Source organism: Coregonus lavaretus (genome assembly GCF_964263955.1).
Source record: "Coregonus lavaretus genome assembly, chromosome: 39".
NCBI lineage: Eukaryota > Metazoa > Chordata > Actinopteri > Salmoniformes > Salmonidae > Coregonus > Coregonus lavaretus.
The window spans coordinates 21,748,081-21,768,713 of NC_140026.1; positions in this window are offsets into that span (position 1 = coordinate 21,748,081).

The following is a 20,633-nucleotide window of genomic DNA, read 5'->3' on the forward strand; positions in this document are numbered from 1 at the left end:
AACCTTATTATACTCCCTGGAGGCAGAAGAGTAAGTAGGCCTAACATGCCTTTCTGACATAGTATCTTCCCCTTCCCTGGAGGCAGCACAGTTCTAATCATACCTTCTCTGCACATCTGCCATAGTTCCTGCCCCTGGGGTATTAAGCTCTAAGTACGGCTCCCACACATCAGGACTGTTTGAGCACTGCTCTGGATCAAAGCATTCTAGAGCAACATCCAACGGGGTAGGCACTGTTGTCTGAGGCGCCGCTTCTCCCTCACAAAACATTCTCTATAATAATCATATCATTGTCTCACTCTCACTACGCTAACCCCGTTCTCTTATTGACTGAAAACTCAATATAGGAGTAGCACATTAAACTCTGAATCAGTACACAGCTCTACATCTGTAAGTCGCTCTGGATAAGAGCGTCTGCTAAATGACTAAAATGTAAATGTAAATGTACACCAGAGGAACATGTAAGTAGAGTACATCATCATTACTTCAGTGTTTCAGTTTAACTCAGTCAGTACTTAAAGGGATGCTAGTAGATACCCGTAAACTTCGTCATTGCGCTAATGCTAGTTAGCATTGGCTCGCGAAGCTACCTCTAACTTCCTTAATATTGGACACAGAGACATAAAATTGCTATCCACAAGTTCATCTGACACTGGGGAAGTAGATAAAGTGTATTATTGCTAAATACCCAAAGTATCCCTTTAAAGTGATAGTTCACTCCAATGATTTTACTCCTCAAACGTTGTGTAATGTCGAGTCCACATCCCTCAGTTGAGTATAATAGATCAATTTATATGCCTCAATCCCAAATAATAATAAAAAATAGACGGTGGCTGTCTTTTCCTTTCATTTAGAAGGGTTGGTTGTTTAGCAACAAAACTGACACATGCGCAACTATTGGGCAAAACAGACAGGGTTGGCTTAGATTGTTGACAACATGTAAACTATATTTAGTCTCCAAATGTTTATTGAAAACATAAATACATTTGCACAATGAGAACTTGTCTCTCAAATACATCGTTACAGTTGTTGGTTAGCTAGCTAGCAAATGTTTTGCCATATTAGCATTAACATGAAATAAGTCAAAACACTTCAAAACAAGACATGGTATCAAGAACAAAATACAACTAGCTGAAATGAGCCACCTACGATTCCCCACATGGAAGCTTCTTGTCATAGAGCCCCACAGTGGTGTCATAATACCCATAAAACCTAGCGGTCAAACAGGGATATGGTTCCAATCGTTTTTCGCAGGCTTACCCTGGCATGACGTTTTGATAAACATGTACAGTTAATCTCTCTCGGACAAGTTGACTTTTATCAATATATTTGGCTCTATTAACTCTCAGATTTCGAAAATGCTAATTAGCATCAAAGTAGACATCATGCAAAACTACAAATCCCTGCAAGCTCCTGCACGTCATCTCTAACTGACGCCTTTGCTAACAGGAATTGTGTCAATTTAAAACTTGCACAAGACAGTTAAAAGAATTGTCCATTTAAAGAAATGTAGCCAATTCATTCATTACTACATTTAGCTAACATTAGATAGTTAATCCAGAGATTCTTACCTTTGCCCTTCGACTCGGCAGTCTCGTCCAGATCATCGTGGCATTTGTAGTTTTTTATTTTTTTATTTCACCTTTATTTAACCAGGTAAGCCAGTTGAGAACAAGTTCTCATTTACAACTGCGACCTGGCCAAGATAAAGCAAAGCAGTTCTTTATGATAGCCACATTAGCTGAAACATAGATCTGAAAACATCGGACAAACATTTTGTAGTGAACTATCGTTTTAAGAGGACTGATGTGCAGATTAAAGGTGGTGTTTCTATAAGACTGCTGATTTTATTGTATTTTCTTTCTGCATTACAGACTCCAGTAATTGTAACAAAATTAACACCTGAAACAACCACAACATTTACAGAAACCTCATACAGGTGACTATTTATTGCTGATAACATTGTTACATTTGATTCAGAGGATGTTATAATTATTGTAAGGGTGATTATTGTCCTGTGGCTCCCAGGCTCCAGTGCTCCGATGCAGGTCTGTTTCAGTGCAGTTTGACAGGGCTGGTGTTTCTGATGGAGGGGGAGGTGCTGTACAAGACTGTCCAATGGGACGAGAATCTCCTGCATTCTACAGGCCGGACTCCTGCAGGACCCCTGTTCAGTATTGAGTGTCCTCAGGGGTCTGTCTGTCAGCTACACCTCCCACACTGTGAGATTCTCTCTGGTGAGTTACACACCACTCAAGCGATCATAAAAAATTATCAAAACAATGGCTAAATGACACACAGTGTTTGTTGATATTTCTGTTTTGCAGGACATGGTCTTGATTCCCTGTCTGTGGCCCATGTTACTGGTGACAGTGTGTAGGTTTTACCACCGCTGAGGGTGACTGACACACACATAGTGGTAAACACCACCAACCTCTCCTTATGGGGCCTTGTCAGAAAGTATATACGGGAAGCCCTGCTCTCGATCAAGGGGCAGGTGTTGCCTTTCCAATCACTCCAATCAGTTCTCAATGTGATCGTCCTGCCATCAAATGTGCCACTTGAACAGGTAAAAAATCCCTTCTGATGGTTGGGTAACTCTCTTTTTCTACCACAGACAGCCAGATGTGTATTGAGTTTTCAGTGTGTGTCCAATATGCTGTGGTAGACAGCATTTCTACACAATTTAAAAACTCGAAAAGGCTATTTGGAGAACAGCAAAAACAAGCAAAAGTGACCCCAGCCATTAATTTTCACCACAATATTAGGTTTAAAGGTCTGTGGAATGGCATATACACTGTCAACCACTACTCTCATCATACATTCACTCATTTACTTGTGAAATGGCGCATAAAGTGCAACGTGAAACAGATGCACAACATGTATGCACTCTACTGTAAGTCTGCTAAAATGCTAAATTATAAATGATGCATAATACACGCTATCAAGTCACAAAGGCCGACTTCAAATGCTGAAATCCAAAGGCGGTGCGCGAGTTTCAAGTTTGGTCAAGCAATTTTTTCACCATTCTTAATGTGATGAGTAGATTGCACAGTCATAATAATATAACTCAATCACCATTAGCAAAACAGACAGTTCTGAACAATGCATGCCTGACCGCAAAGTGACAGAGTAGGCCTAATCAGAAACATTTCTTCTCCTTTCTTTGCAGGGAAAAAATGTGGCCTTTCATAAACACATTTCATGCAATTCTACGACACTTTACAGTTGAAGTCGGAAGTTTACATACACCTGGAGACATTAAAACTTGTTTTTCAACCACTCCACAAATTTCTTGTTAACAAACTATAGTTTTGGCAAGTCGGTTAGGACATCTACTTTGTGCATGACACAAGTAATTTTTCCAACAATTGTTTACTGACAGATTATTTCACTTATAATTCACTGTATCACAATTCCAGTGGGTCAGAAGTTTACATACACTAAGTTGACTCTGCCTTTAAACAGCTTGGAAAATTCCATAAAATGAAGTCATGGCTTTAGAAGCTTCTGATAGGCTAATTGACATCATTTGAGTCAATTGGAGGTGTACCTGTGGATGTATTTGAAGGCCTACCTTCAAACTCAGTGCATCTTTGCTTGACATCATGGGAAAATCAAAAGAAATCAGCCAAGACCTCAGAAAAAAATGTGTAGACCTCCACAAGTATTGTTCATCCGCAATTTCCAAACACCTGAAGGTACCACGTTCATCTGTACAAACAATAGTATGCAAGTATAAACACCATTGGACCACGCAGCCGTCATACCGCTCAGGAAGGAGACGCGTTCTGTCTCCTAGAGATGAAAGTACTTTGGTGCGAAAAGTGCAAATCAATACCAGAACAACAGCAAAGGACCTGATGATGGAGGAAACAGATACAAAAGTATCTATATCCACAGTAAAACGAGTCCTATATCGAAATAACCTGAAAGGCCGCTCAACAAGGAAGAAGCCACTGCTCCAAAGCCGCCATAAAAAAGCCAGACTACAGTTTGCAACTGTGCACATGAGGACTGTTTGTCCATAATGACCATCGTAATGTTTGGAGGAAAAAGGGGGACGCTTGAAAGCCGAAGAACACCATCCCAACTGTGAAGGACAGGGGTGGCAGCATCATGCTGCAGGAGGGACTGGTGCACTTCAGAAAATAGATGGCATCATGAGGAAGGAAAATTATGTGGATATATTGAAGCAACATCTCAAGACATCAGTCAGGAAGTTAAAGCTTGGTCGCAAATGGGTCTTCCAAATGGACAATGACCCTAAGCATAATTCCAAAGTTGTGGCAAAATGGTTTAAGGACAACAAAGTCAAGGTATTGGAGTGGCCATCACAAAGCCCTGACCTCAATCCTACAGAAAATGTGTGGGCAGAACTGAAAAAGCATGTGCGAGCAAGGAGGCCTACAAACCTGACTCAGTTACACCAGCTCTGTCAGGAGGAATGGTCCAAAATTCACCCAAGTTATTGTGGGAAGCTTGTGGAAGGCTACCCGAAACGTTTGACCCAAGTTAAACAATTTAAAGGCAATGCTACCAAATACTAATTGAGTGTGTGTAAACTTCTGACCCACTGGGAATGTGATGAAAGAAATAAAAGCTGAAATAAATCATTCTCTCTACTATTATTCTGACATTTCACATTCTTAAAATAAAGTGGTGATCCTAACTGACCTAAGACAGGGAATTTGTACTAGGATTAAATGTCAGGAATTGTGAAAAACTGAGTTTAAATGTATTTGGCTAAGGTGTATGTAAACTTCCGACTTCGACTGTATATGACTGGGGCCATAAGCAATATCTTATTTTAATATGACACTGACAAACAGATCCGTAAAAACAACCTTGTCCTGAATGCAGCGATCTAATCTAGGCCTATGAAAAGGGGACACACAAGTTGTACAATATGACATCCATCTAGCCTGGAGGAGGAAATGATTGTCCCCCAAAATACTTTTCAGTGGCACTAATCCAATGATAAAGACAGTGAATATGCGTGCACTCTCCGGGGATATGGCTCAATTGGGAGTTGAGAATTTTGATAACTATGTTTTTCCTACAATTGTATTTTGAAATATTGCGATAGGCCTAGGACTATTTAACTGCTTTTCACTGACTGCTGCAACTCAACAATCAGCTATTTTGTATGCTATTTGCCGCCCTCATTTTTAAAAGAAGCTAATGATCCTCTGTGACCAAATCATGCTCTCTGGTAGCCGACAAAGCACACACGCTGGCAGCTTCTCTCCGAGTGATGCTCCGCATGGTCCTAAAGCCAGCCAATCAATACGCTAAACAGCCGTTGCATTTTAATTGGGTTGGAATGATTTTAGTCTACTTTTTTGTAGCATACTTTTACATTTTTGGTCTTGAGCTAGGGCATGGCAACTGCCATACCCTTTCATACTCAACTGATGCCCCTGATAATGTCACCTTTAATTTGAGGGTATGTTCATATATATACAGTGGGGAGAACAAGTATTTGATACACTGCCGATTTTGCAGGTTTTCCTACTTACAAAGCATGTAGAGGTCTGTAATTTTTATCATAGGTACACTTTAACTGTGAGAGACGGAATCTAAAACAAAAATCCAGAAAATCACATTGTATGATTTTTAAGTAATTAATTTGCATTTTATTGCATGACATAAGTATTTGATGACCTACCAACCAGTAAGAATTCCGGCTCTCACAGACCTATTAGTTTTTCTTTAAGAAGCCCTCCTGTTCTCCACTCATTACCTGTATTAACTGCACCTGTTTGAACTCGTTACCTGTATAAAAGACACCTGTCCACACACTCAGTCAAACAGACTCCAACCTCTCCACAATGGCCAAGACCAGAGATCTGTGTAAGGACATCAGGGATAAAATTGTAGACCTGCACAAGGCAGGTATTAAAGTAGTCAAAAGTTGAGTATTTGGTCCCATATTCCTAGCACACAATAACCAGATTTCCATCCTACCATTTCATGCTGATGAATTACCTGAGGCATAAAAAAACTCACGACAGCCTGATGGAAACAGCAAATTTGTCTGTAAAATGTCGACAAAACTAAATACGCTAGACAAGGGTAGTTCATTTTTTGGTCGGTGAAATAGATTATGCGACAATTGCGGTGGAAACGCCCAACATGACGTGGAAAAGCATGAAAAGTTAATAGGCAGATGAAATACGTTATGATGAACTTCATATGGTGGTTAAGTGCATCTTCATGCAAATTTCCAACAAATATCAAGGGTATTATTTGAATGCTGCTGACATGATGATCTGTGCTTGGCTGACAATTATCCCAAAAAATGTGTATAGCTCTTATCCATTTCTCATCATATAACCTACCCTGTCCACTTTATCAGCAAACTGTTGTCTAGAGAGCATGCGCCAAAACCAGATTGGGCAATTTTGTGTGACAAAACCATCGGTAGGGTTGAAAATGTGATGGAAACAAATTGAAATTCTGCTGTTTATTCAGTGCATGGAAACTTAAGTGCAAAAGTGATTTTTATGTGCACTATGTCATCACACACACCTTTTCATCTGCAACAAGTCAATTTGATGGAAACACCTCTGTTGGGAAAATGTGCTTATGCAGATTTTATAATATTCGCATTAAAAATGTTTGCCAATTGGATGGAAACTTTGTAAATGACTACATTAATAAGCATGTGACTCTACAAACTCGTTGGATGCATTTGCAGTTTGGTTGTGCTTTGGGTTATGTTTTGCCCAATGGGAACTGAATTGTGAATTATGACTTGAGTAATTGTGTTTTTAAGTGAGTAGATATGTTTCTGAACACTTCTAAATGAATCCTGATAATGTCATGATTATGAAAAATTACAAATGAGGTTACAGAGGCTGCAACAATGTATGATCTTTGTGCCTCTAACTTTCTCACTCATCATTATCATTATTCACGATTCATTCGCATCCACATTCATGTAGACATGTTCAATTCTTACTTACAAATAAGGTGACTCCAAAATGACACAATACATTATTCACCATTCAGTTCCTATTGGACATGCACTTCAAAACTGCAGCCTTTGATATTATTGACCATTTGTTATTGAAAAACTAAAGTGTTATGGTTTTACATCATCTCCCATATCATGGGCTCCAGAGTGGTGCAGCGGTCTAAGGCACTGCATCTCAGTGCTTGAGGCGTCACTACAGACCCCCTGGTTCAATTCCAGGCTGTATCACAACCGGCCGTGATTGGGAGTCCCATAGGGCGGCGCACAATTGGCCCAGTGTCGTCCTGGTTTGGCCGGTGTAGGCCGTCATTGTAAATAAGAATTTGTTCTTAACTGACTTGCCTAGTTAAATAAAGGTAAAATAAAAATGGATAGAGAGTGTAAGGAGGCAGACTGGCTGGAGTGTTGTTTAAGGTGACAAAAGACTGGACAGGAGAATTGTGGACAGTTGCAACTAGTTTTATTTATTTTTTTCAAAGGTGAAGGCTTTTTACAGTACCCGAGTTCCAAAAATTATAAACATAAAAAATTATAATAAAGTAGAAAAAAATGAATAAAGTTAACTGAAAAAATGTGTCAAAAAAAACTTAAGGGAGAAACTGAACCCTTGTACTGCTTTAGCTTAGCGTCGGCATGTTAGTCTGGGAGCCAGCCCAGCCAGCTCTCACGGCACTCCAGCTCTAATTGGCCCTGCCTGGTCAGTCAGGCTTATGCTGTTCTGGATTGGAATAAACCAACCTATCAATTAGCTCAAAGATTCACCATATTGCATATTACAACATTAATTTTTTCACATGTTAATCTTTATAATTTATACAATGTTGATAAATAATTTAGAACTTCATGATTATCAATTCCGACAAAAAATATACATGATCACATTTTATGAACCCATTCAATCTCCATTTTGAAGTAGTACATTTTCTTCTTCACTATTGACTGATCCTAAACTAAAACACTGTAATGGGTTCAGGACATAGAGAATCATAGTTCCCTAGTGGCCAAAAGGCAGCTTTAGAATGGACAATGCCATTAAGGGCTTCCACCATTTTAATGTAGTGAACTGGGTGGGACTTCCAGCTACAGTGGGGAAAAAAAGTATTTAGTCAGCCACCAATTGTGCAAGTTCTCCCACTTAAAAAGATGAGAGAGGCCTGTAATTTTCATCATAGGTACACGTCAACTATGACAGACAAAATGAGAAAAAAATCCAGAAAATCACATTGTAGGATTTTTAATGAATCTATTAGCAAATTATGGTTAAAAATAAGTATTTGGTCAATAACAAAAGTTTCTCAATACTTTGTTATATACCCTTTGTTGGCAATGACACAGGTCAAATGTTTTCTGTAAGTCTTCACAAGGTTTTCACACACTGTTGCTGGTATTTTGAGTTGAGTTGAGTTTTTACCAAAAAGTTCTGTTTTGGTTTCATCTGACCATATGACATTCTCCCAATCCTCTTCTGGATCATCCAAATGCACTCTAGCAAACTTCAGATGGGCCTGGACATGTACTGGCTTAAGCAGGGGGACACGTCTGGCACTGCAGGATTTGAGTCCCTGGCGGCGTAGTGTGTTACTGATGGTAGGCTTTGTTACTTTGGTCCCAGCTCTCTGCAGGTCATTCACTAGGTCCCCCCGTGTGGTTCTGGGATTTTTGCTCACCGTTCTTGTGATCATTTTGACCCCACGGGGTGAGATCTTGCGTGGAGCCCCAGATCGAGGGAGATTATCAGTGGTCTTGTATGTCTTCCATTTCCTAATAATTGCTCCCACAGTTGATTTCTTCAAACCAAGCTGCTTACCTATTGCAGATTCAGTCTTCCCAGCCTGGTGCAGGTCTACAATTTTGTTTCTGGTGTCCTTTGACAGCTCTTTGGTCTTGGCCATAGTGGAGTTTGGAGTGTGACTGTTTGAGGTTGTGGACAGGTGTCTTTTATACTGATAACAAGTTCAAACAGGTGCCATTAATACAGGTAACGAGTGGAGGACAGAGGAGCCTCTTAAAGAAGAAGTTACAGGTCTGTGAGAGCCAGAAATCTTGCTTGTTTGTAGGTGACCAAATACTTATTTTCCACCATAATTTGCAAATAAATTCATAAAAAATCCTACAATGTGATTTTCTGGAGAAAGAAAAATCTCAATTTGTCTGTCATAGTTGACGTGTACCTATGATGAAAATTACAGGCCTCTCTCATCTTTTTAAGTGGGAGAACTTGCACAATTGGTGGCTGACTAAATACTTTTTTCCCCCACTGTATATTGGCTGAACCCTCCTGATGACCCTGTTGGAGTGTCCAAATGGGTCATCAGGAGGGTTCAGCCAATATAGCTGGAAGTCCCACCCAGTTCACTACATTAAAATGGTGGAAGCCCTTAATGGCGTTGTCCATTCTAAAGCTGCCTTTTGGCCACTAGGGAACTCTATCATTCTCTATGTCCTGAACCCATTACGGTGTTTTAGCTTAGGATCATGTTGCAGCAATATGTAGGAGGGCATGTGAGAAGTGTGCAGGAGGGCATGGGACAAAGGAATGTGTAGTTTTGGTGGAAAAATATGTGTATTAACTGTAGTGCACAGGAGGTTGGTGGCACCTTAATTGGGGAGGACGGGCTCGAGGTAATGGCTGGAGCGGAATAGGTGGAATGGTATCAAACACATGGTTTCCATGTTTTTGATGCCATTCCATTTGCACCGTTCCAGACATTATTATGAGCCGTCCTCCCTTCAGCAGCCTCCACTGCTGTAGTGGTCCCCACCGGGGTCCAGTGAGAGAAAGGCAGGTCGAGGCTGTCAGGGTCAGAGTAGTACATAAGGTGTCGTATGCTGAGGCAGTGAAGAGAGTACTCGAGGAAGAGGGATCCTAAGAGGCTCCCTGTGAGTAGGCCAAGGCCAATACAGTGATACAAATAATGTGCTTCAGTAAGGTTGGCTTCTTAGAGTTCATAGCCATGGTTATCAACTGTACCGCAGAAATGGAAAGTAAATCACAGAAAATAGATATTGTGGTGGCAGCTGCAGAGAAGTACTTGGGTGTAAAAGATTTTTGCTTCCCTTTTCCTCTGTCCTTTTCCTCGTTTTTATATCACAAAGTGTAATGAACTTACATCACCAGTACAGTAGGTGGCAGTGTATGCACCTGTCAAATGGGTGAGATTTCACCTATACAAACTCAAAGGAGAAGTCACTTCCTTTATAGGCCTTGCAGTGAGTGGAGGAAGTCAAACCAGATAGAGAAGTTATTTGCTCTGATTCATGTGCAGACAAGACCTGCTTTATGAGGTGCTACAAACCCATGGCAGGATTAGACAGATGGGTATACAGATAAGATTGACTTGGGTCCCAGCCCATGTGGGGCTGGATGGGAACGAGGCAGTTGATGTACTGGCTAAACAAGCACTTAGTAGTGGGGATGTTGATGTTGTAGTTTCAATGTGCAAGGCAGAGGCAAAAAGCCTGATATATACAGTGATGGTGAAGAGATGGCAGGAGCAGTGGAATAGAGATAATAAGGGCAGGCATTTATTTCAAGTACAGAGAAAAGTTGGGGAGGGGAGGACGGCAGGAAGGGACAGAAGAGAGGAGGCTATTTTTACAAGATTAAGGGTGGGACACAGCCAGTTGAATAAGACATTACATGTGATAGGAAAGCATCCAACATGAAAGTGTGATTATTGCCAGGAAACAGAGACCGTGGAGCATGTATTGCTACAGTGTGGGAAGTATCAGAGGGAAAGAGAGAGGATGAGATCTAGTATGAGGGAGAAGGGGATACAGGAAATTAGTTTAAAGAGTATATTGAGTAGAACGTCATTAGTTAAATATTTTGTTATCTTTTTTAAGAGCAACGGGGCTGGCAGGTAGGATTTTGTTTCTCCTTGTCTCTGGCCCACACTCCAGTACAGTAGGTGGTGGTAATGTACCATAACGTTGGATGCCAACCGCCGATAAACCCCATTGAAGAAGAAGAAGCCACTTCCTTTACAACTCCCAGGAATGCGCACATAAAGGTAAGTACACATCTCAGCTTCTGAAACACAAACCCAGTTAGCGAACAGCAACTCCCATACAAAGCACAACATCACAATTCTTAACAATACTAGGTGATCAGTCTAATAATGGACAAGAGATAGCTTAAATGTGTTGTTTGTTTCTTCTGTTCCAGCTTAATGTGGGCCAGCTGTGTGAACTTCAACACTTTGCACATACGGTGCTCTGTTGCACATTACACACACCGGTGCTCAATAAACAATTAAATGTTACCTTTTATACATGTGATCATTTATAATTGATTGTGGCGGGCTGAGAAACGTCACAGAAAGCTATCTAATCAAATCAAATCAAATTGTATTGGCCACATGCGCCGAATACAACAGGTGCAGACATTACAGTGAAATGCTTACTTACAGCCCTTAACCAACAGTGCATTTATTTTTAATAAAAAAAGTAGAATAAAACAACAAAAAAGTGTTGAGAAAAAAAGAGCAGAAGTAAAATAAAATAACAGTAGGGAGGCTATATATACAGGGGGGTACCGGTGCAGAGTCAATGTGCGGGGGCACCGGCTAGTTGAGGTAGTTGATGTAATATGTACATGTGGGTAGAGTAAAAGTGACTATGCATAAATCATTAACAGAGTAGCAGTAGCGTAAAAGATGGGGTGGGGGGGCAGTGCAAATAGTCCGGGTAGCCATGATTAGCTGTTCAGGAGTCTTATGGCTTGGGGGTAGAAGCTGTTGAGAAGTCTTTTAGACCTAGACTTGGCACTCCGGTACCGCTTGCCGTGCGGTAGCAGAGAGAACAGTCGATGACTAGGGTGGCTGGAGTCTTTGCCAATTTTTAGGGCCTTCCTCTGACACCGCCTGGTATAGAGGTCCTAGATGGCAGGAAGCTTGGCCCCAGTGATGTACTGGCCGTACGCACTACTCTCTGTAGTGCCTTGCGGTCGGAGGCCAAGCAGTTGCCATACCAGGCGGTGATGCAACCAGTCAGGATGCTCTCGATGGTGCAGCTGTAGAATTTTTTGAGGATCTGAGGACCCATGCCAAATCTTTTCAGTCTCCTGAGGGGGAATAGGCTTTGTCGTGCCCTCTTCACGACTGTCTTGGTGTGTTTGGACCATGATAGTTCGTTGGTGATGTGGACACCAAGGCACTTGAAGCTCTCAACCTGTTCCACTACAGCCCCGTCGATGAGAATGGGGGCATGCTCAGTCCTCTTTTTTTTCCTGTACACCACAATCATCTCCTTTGTCTTGGTCACGTTGAGGGAGAGGTTGTTGTCCTGGCACCACACGGCCAGGTCTCTGACCTCCTCCCTATAGGCTGTCTCATCGTTGTCGGTGATCAGGCCTACCACTGTTGTGTCGTCGGCAAACTTAATGATGGTGTTGGAGTCGTGCCTGGCCATGCAGTCATGGGTGAACAGGGAGTACAGGAGGGGACTGAGCACGCACCCCTGAGGGGCCCCCGTGTTGAGGATCAGTGTTGCAGATGTGTTGTTACCTACCCTTACCACCTGGGGGCGGCCTGTCAGGAAGTCCAGGATCCAGTTGCAGAGGGAGGTGTTTAGTCCCAGGATCCTTAGCTTAGTGATGAGCTTTGAGGGCACTATGGTGTTGAATGCTGAGCTGTAGTCAATGAATAGCATTCTCACGTAGGTGTTCCTCTTGTCCTGGTGGGAAAGGGCAGTGTGGAGTGCAATAGAGATTCCATCATCTGTGGATCTGTTGGGGCGGTATGCAAATTGGAGTGGGTCTAGGGTTTCTGGAATAATGGTGTTGATGTAAGCCATGACCAGCCTTTCAAAGCACTTCATGGCTACAGACGTCAGTGCTACTGGTCGGTAGTCATTTAGGCAGGTTATCCTTGGCCACGGTGACTATGGTGGTCTGCTTGTAATAGAACACAGACGGTTTTCTTTAATGGAAGCTTCTCTAACGTAAAACATGTCAAGTGTGGTGTTCCCCAAGGGAGCTGGTCCTTTACTGTTTTCTATTTTTACTTATGATCTCCCACTAGCCTAAAACAAAGCCTGTGTCTATGTACGCAGATGATTGGTATGGCAACGGCTCGGCATCCGACCGTAAGGCTCTACAGAGGGTAGTGCGTACATCACTGGTGCCAAGCTCCCTGCCATCCAGGACCTATATACTAGGTGATGTCAGAGGAAGGCCCAGAAAAATTGTCAAAGACTCCAGTCACTCAAGTCATAGACTGTTCTCTCTGCTACCGCACGGCAAGCGATACCGGAGCGCCAAGTCTAGGTCCAAAAGGCTTCTTAACAGCTTCTACCCCCAAGCCATATGACTGCTGAACAATTAATCAAATGGCCACCCAGACTATTTACATTAACACCCCCCCTTTGTTTTTACACTGCTGCTACTCGCTGTTTATTATCTATGCATAGTCACTTTACTCGACTAACCTGTACCCCCGCACATTGACTCGGTACCGGTACCCCCTGTATATAGCCTCGTTATTTTTATTTTATTGTTACTTTTTATTTTATTTAATTTTTTACTTTAGTTTATTTAGTAAATATTTTCTTAACTATTTTTAAAAAACATTTCACGGTAAGGTCTACACCTGTTGTATTCAGCGCATGTGACAAATAAGATTTGATTTGATTCAACATTATACATGTCAGCACCCACAACTAGTGAACTCACTGCAACCCTAAACAACCCCATGTCCATTATGTTATTCTGCATGCACACAGCAGGCCCACCGTCGTGTGGGAGACGCATCCCCAAGGCTTCCTTCGGTTCCATTTTCACACTGACACATAAAGTCACACACACACAAACTGTAGCTGATAGCACAGTTCTCCCACGCAGCACACAGGTAGGCCGCTCCATCCATTAGGGCATCCAGCCGATCAAAAAGCTGAATCCTCCATGCAGCCACGCATGTAGAATCGTTGTAGTTAGTCGCATCCATCTTTTAGAAGCCAAGGCTCAGGCCCTCATTGAGTGGAGGAAGAAGCACCATTCCCGTTACGTCCACAAAGCAAAAGTAAATGTCCAAGATGTGTAAAAGTCAGGGTAAAAATTATTAATGACGTTTCAGACAAGTGGACATTCTAGTACTCACTGTTCGTATGCCCGACAGTTAACAGTGAGGGAGACGGTGGTTGTCTGTCATGAATAAAGTCACGTCTCGTAGAGCTCCTGTTTGCTGCCTCTGTCTGGTCTTAACTTTCATTATAGTTGACGTTCCACTCTTCAAACCCTCCAAACGGCGTGATACATTATTCCAACTTGGAAAATTGTTCGAGGTGCAGTATAGTGTCCATTTGTCAGGCTGTTTGTTAGCTTCGTTCAGTTCAAGGGTTGCGAATGAAAAATTATGTAGACACGGCCAAATGTGCGGAGTTTACCCACACAACATGTTTAGGCGATACGCATGCTCAAAATATTAAATCGGCTCAATGCAACGAATGAAGCTACTTCAAGTTAGGCAATGCAGCGACGCCCATGCTGACCCTGTCCATTAACAGTGACTGGAGTGAGGAGTGGCCGCGCGCGTCAACGATTTGAATGGATTGAAAGGAAGGCATGAAGATCCTAGTGCCTTTCCTGAGGTTTTGATGCAGTTTTAGCAAATTGTACGATCTTGAGCATAAAAACCAACAGAATCATTGAGAAAAAACATTAGATAACAAAGTATTATAATTTTTTATTTGGCTTTTCATAAGCTTTTTTTTTTATTATGGAGGAATTGTCTAAGATCCCTGTGTTCCCCAATCTCATAAAACATTTTAGAAAATGCTCAGTGTCGTTATATCCTCGCAAAGGGAGTATTGAAAACAGGGGATCCCATAATTTTGACCCCTATCTTTTTTTTTAGATTTTCTGATATTACTTGTTAAACAAAATCTCTTTCTCTAAGCAATTGTATTAGTATAAAATAATTGTTCTATTTGTTTGAGCATACAATATAGCTCAGTATTTGTGTTATGTACTTTATACAATCTTTTTTGCTAACCTTTATTAAGGGATCCATTAATTCCGGACCCCACTGTATGTGATGGCTGATACTGTATGTACTGTGCCTTCAGAAAGTATTCACACCCGTTGACTTTTTCCACATTCAGCCTGAATTTAAAATGGATTACATTTAGATTTTTTGTCACTGGCCTGTTTCAGTGGAGGAAGGTAGTGGAGGGACGGTGAGAGCGCTGAGACTGACCGTCAGATGGAGGCACCATCAGTCCAGTGAAATAAATAAAAGCTAAATCAATTTATGCTCACAAGTAATACAACAGCTGGTGTTGTGTAACAGTATACCGGTGTGATCATATACCTCAAAATGGTCTGAGAAGAACAACTTTGGCATGGCAAGTCATAGCCAATATGCGGTGATAATGTGTTGGACCTATAGCCTAGTGCACAAACGTAATTTCTACAGAACTGTTTTTAATAGGTTAATGTTGCATAGGCTTACGTTTGTTAAAACAATTTCATGTAAAAAACAACAACATCTGAGCGGTAGATCTCGGCTTGCATTTTGACTCAGAAAGTAATCTTGACTGAGACCACTGCAGTAAAGGTTGTTCTGTATGTAACATTAGTTATCCAAATTTAACATAGATACTACTGTTTAGGGACCCTACGTTTATTTGTATATTTGGCAGTATACAGCATTGGGTAAGGGACAGTGGTATTCTCTGTGTTTGTCTCTTGCAGTGGTGAACCCAGGGGCACCCTCTAGTTCTGTCTCTGTGAAGCCCCAGCCCTACTACAACAGCCCCCTGCCAAGCCAGCTGTTCCAAACCCAGCCCAAAGCAGAGGCCTCCTCCTCCACCGCATTAGAGACCTGGAAGTTCCTCAGTAGCCTGACCCTGGACTCCCAGCCCAAAGCCACGGCCAGCTTCACCACCAACCCTCAGGGTCAGGGCTCTGCAGCCACTGCCTCCTCCTCCTCCTCCTCCTCCTCACAGGCCTTCCCTACCGTCAACCTGTCAGACCTCCACGGCTTAACCTTCCCCACCTTTGCTAGTCCCCAGAAGCCAGTGAGCGCAGCCGTTAACCCAGGGCCCACCTCTACCTTCGGGGTCCAAGGTTCCCACTTCAGGGTGGAGGCCTCCATGCTGGATGAGGAGCTATCCGAGTTCCCCAGCTTTTCCGAGGCACACTCGTCAGGGACTCTAGATAGCATAAACATCGACGACTTCCAGGTTATGCTTGGTCAGAGTTGTCTGGCTGGAGAGGGGTCAAAGAGCCTGCCACTTACCCTCCAATAACACTGTGGCCAACAACGCAGCCCAGGACCAAGCAGACCCAGCAAACCACCACAACATCAGCTGTGGCGGCAGCACCTGGATTAACTACCCCAACAGCATTGTCAACCTGCTCCACAGCAAGGGCATGATGGACAGTTCCCCCGGCAACGCCAGCCGGCCGTCCTTGACGACCTGGACGTCTTCAGCTCCATGTACGAAGACTGTCTCATGTCCTTCCTGAACAGTGGCAATCAGACTGGTTTTGTGTCCAGAAATCAGACCTAAGAGACAACCGTGTGATTTGACTGACATGTTTACTGATATAATGCCCCTGGCAGACTACTTTTATCTGTTCCCTCGCCCTTGAGACCTTGGGCCCCTCCAACTCAACTTCCCTTTGTACTTGCTATTCTAAAGGGCTACAAAGGAGAGTCATTTGAAGGCTGGCTGAAAGAGAGTCAGAAGGTGGTGCTTTCTGCTCTCTTCTCTATGTGGATTGTGGACATGCTTATTAGGACAGCTGCAGAACCCTGCCTGTACACAATGAACAGAGTGAATAGAAGGAAGAGCTACAGGGAAGTTCTGTATCTGCCAGTTTGTGGGCAATCGCAAGACCCGAGGATGAACTGTATGACTTGAAGCGTCCCTCTTCGTCAACCCCTAAAGATACACCCCCACTGGGTTGTGTATAAACCCAGGTTTGTTTCTAGTCTCCAAAGGCAGTGGTATTCACTTCTGTTCCCACAGAGCTTCAGGGTTCATATGTGTTTACTTTAATCATTATCAACGTATGCACTGGACAGTCCAGGTGTGGAGAAATTGATGAGCCAACAGACCAGGAGTTGATATCACTGGTTAGTGTACCAAAGCGTCTGTCTCCTGTCCACCTTTCTGCTCATTGGTCATTTTCGTGGCCAGAAAGGAGATAATTAGCTCCTTGGACCAAGCCTTTGAACCTGCCAACCAATCAATTGATCACAAAATGTGACCATTATTCTATTATGGGGAGTAGGGTGAAGTTGCCCCTAGACACTGATCTTGGGTCAGTTTTGCATTTACCCCGCTCATGGTTAAGGTTGGATTGGGGCAAGGGAAGCTGATCCTAGATCTGTACCTAGGGAAAACATTAACAGACCACTTTCCCAAACTGACCTTCTACTAAAATACTTATGTTGATGATTGCACCTAATTCACTCGACATCCACAATGTCTATCAAGGCCTTTTGGGATGGCCCTTGGTTTTTCTCCAAATAAGAATATAAATGAAATCATCATCTTTTATATTGTGCTTTTTTGTGTACTATTTTCTGTTGGATTCCTTGAAGAGATTATCAGAAGATTCAGATTTTGACAAGAAATCGGGTCATAATATTGTCGACCTTGGCTTTCACAGCTGAGACTGTCTGGTGTTTGTGAATGGGCAAATATTTCTTAAAAAGGGAATCATTTTTGTAAACATAAAATAAGTTCCCAATTTTCTAACAACCAATGGAAAGCCTTACTTGTTGGTCCGTCTATTTGTAGATGAGTTGTGCAGATGTCTATGCATTATGGCCATTCAAAATGACAATCTGAATAGTTTATTACTGGCTGTGAGGTATACTAAAGTAGTGGAATATGACCAAATACTGTAAAGCAAGACAAGAATACATTGTCATTTCAATGTGCATAAGCCTTAGGTGATGATATATACGTGAAAAATACAGTACTCACCTTGGTGACAGATATCTTAATGTTATGTACAGTTTTACTATGTCAACATCTGTAAGTATAACTTGTCGTTTTAATTTTCAATACATCTTTGGAACAGGAAGTATATTGTTGGTTATAAATGTAGCAGACTCATTCTATATCATGTTAGTAGTTTTGACTCAGTATCTAACATTTCTGTGCATCACTATTTCATTTATGCTAATTCACAGTGTGGTTTGCTTTATATTATTTCACTTCAGCTGCAGAATAATACATTTACATTTTACATTTTAGTCATTTAGCAGACACTCTTGTCCAGAGCGACTTACAGTTAGTGAGTGCATACATTATTTATTTGATTTTTTTCATACTGGCCCCCCGTGGGAAACGAACCCACAACCCTGGCGTTGCAAACGCCATGCTCTACCAACTGAGCTACATCCCTGCCGGCCATTCCCTCCCCTAGCCTGGACGATGCTGGGCCAATTGTGCGCCGCTCCATGGGTCTCCCGGTCGCGGTCGGCTACGACAGAGCCTGGATGAAGACATGTTTAAAACCTACCTGGGCCGCTCCATGAAATGAGTGCCTTTTACGTCCCTTTGATATTTTAAGTAGAAATTGTGCGCAAATATTAAATGAAATGCCCTTTAATATAGACCACATGGAAAATTCAATAAATCTGACATTTTGACATGTCCCTCTGTGCATCCTCTGGGAAGAATTTAACCCACTTAACCCCAACATTTAGTTCTCACCATCAGTTTAAACCCTGGTTATTTTGTTTCTTTGACAAAGTCAATATGTATTCAACCCCTTTGTAATGAGCTGCTTAAATAAGTTCAGGAGTAAAAATGTGCTTAACAAGTCACATAATAAGTTTGCAATAATAGAGGTTAACATAATTTTTGAATGACTACCTCATCTCTGTACCCCACACATACAATTATATACAGTATAAGGTTACTCAGTCGAGCAGTGAATTTCAAACACAGATTCGACCACAAAGACCAGGAAGGTTTTCCAATGCCTCGCAAGGAAGGGCAACTATTGGTAGATGGGTAAAAATAAAAAAAGCAGACATTGAATATCCCTTTGAGCATGGTGAAGTTATTAATTACACTTTGGGTGGTGTATCAGTAATAATAACCTAAAACACAAGGCCAGATATACACTGGAGTTGCTTACCAAGACAACATTGAATGTTCGTGAGTGGCCTAGTAACAGTTTTGACTTAAATTGGCTTGAATATCTACGGCAAGACTTGAAAATGGCTGTCTAGCAATGATGAACAACCAACTTGACAGAGCTTCAATATTTTTTTAAATAATGTGATAATATTGTACAATCCAGGTGTGCAAAGCTCTTAGAGACTTACCCAGAAAGACTCACAGCTGTAATCGATGCCAAAGGTGATTCTAACAAGTATAGACTCAGGGGTGTGAATACTAATGTAAATGAGATACAGTATTTCTGTATTTAATTAGAAAAAATGTCTAGAAACATGTTTTCACTTTGTCAAAAATCTATTTAATCCATTTTGAAATCAGGCTTTAACACAACAAAATGTGTAATAAGTCAAGGGGTATGAATACTTTCTGAAGGAAATGTTTTACCAATAAACATTTTTTTGTGAAGCTTGTATTCAACTGCCCCTCCTTGTTGCACACAAGCTTCCATTTCCCCTGTCACAAGGGGATTTATGGATGATTTAAGATGAAGTTGTCAACCCTGTTACTTTACTATATATATATTTTGAGATGGGAAAACATTATTTTGATTAAGTTGAACATGTGCTCTTTATGATGTTAAAATAAGTTGATAACTTTGTTTCACCAAGTTACACTACTCAAAAGGTACCTAATCAGTGGAAGGACCCAACTCTGTACTTAGTCAATGCTGCCTTACTAAAAACTGACAATTGTATAATATTTTGTGGACAAGTATATACAGGAAATAAATGAAATGAATTGAAAACTAAGTGTGATAAGTGATTGTACAATGTGTAGCCTACTTTACTTCCCACAATGTCACTGAATACAGTATAACTGACAATACAACTAATTAGAGGTGTTTAAAATACACTACATATACAAAAGTATGTGGACACCCTTTCAAATGAGTGGATTCGGCTATTTCAGCCACACCTGTTGGTATAAAATTGAGCACACAGCCATGCAATCTCCGTAGACAAACATTGACAGTAGAATGGCCTTACTGAAGAGCTCAGTGTCTTTCAACGTGGCTCTGTCATAGGATGCCACCTATCCAACAAGACAGTTCGTCAAATTTCTGCCCTGCTAGAGCTGCCCCGGTCAACTGTAAGTGCTGTTATTGTGAAGTGGAAACATCTAGGAGCAACAACGGCTCAGCTGCGAAGTGGTAGGCCACACAAGCTCACAGAACGGGAGTGCTGAAGCACGTATTGAGTAAAAATCGTCTGTCCTCGGTTGCAACACTCACTACCGAGTTCCATACTGCCTCTGGAAGCAACATCAGCACAATAACTGTTAGTCGGGAGCTTCATGAAATGGGTTTCCATGAGTGAGCAGCCGCACACAAGCCTAAGATCACCATGCACAATGCAGAGCGTCGGCTAGAGTGGTGTAAAGCTCGCCGTCATTGAACTCTGGAGCAGTGGAAACACGTTCTCTGGAGTGATGAATCCCGCTTCACCATCTGGCAGTCCAACTGACAAATCTGGGTTTGGCAGATACCAGGTTTACGCTACCT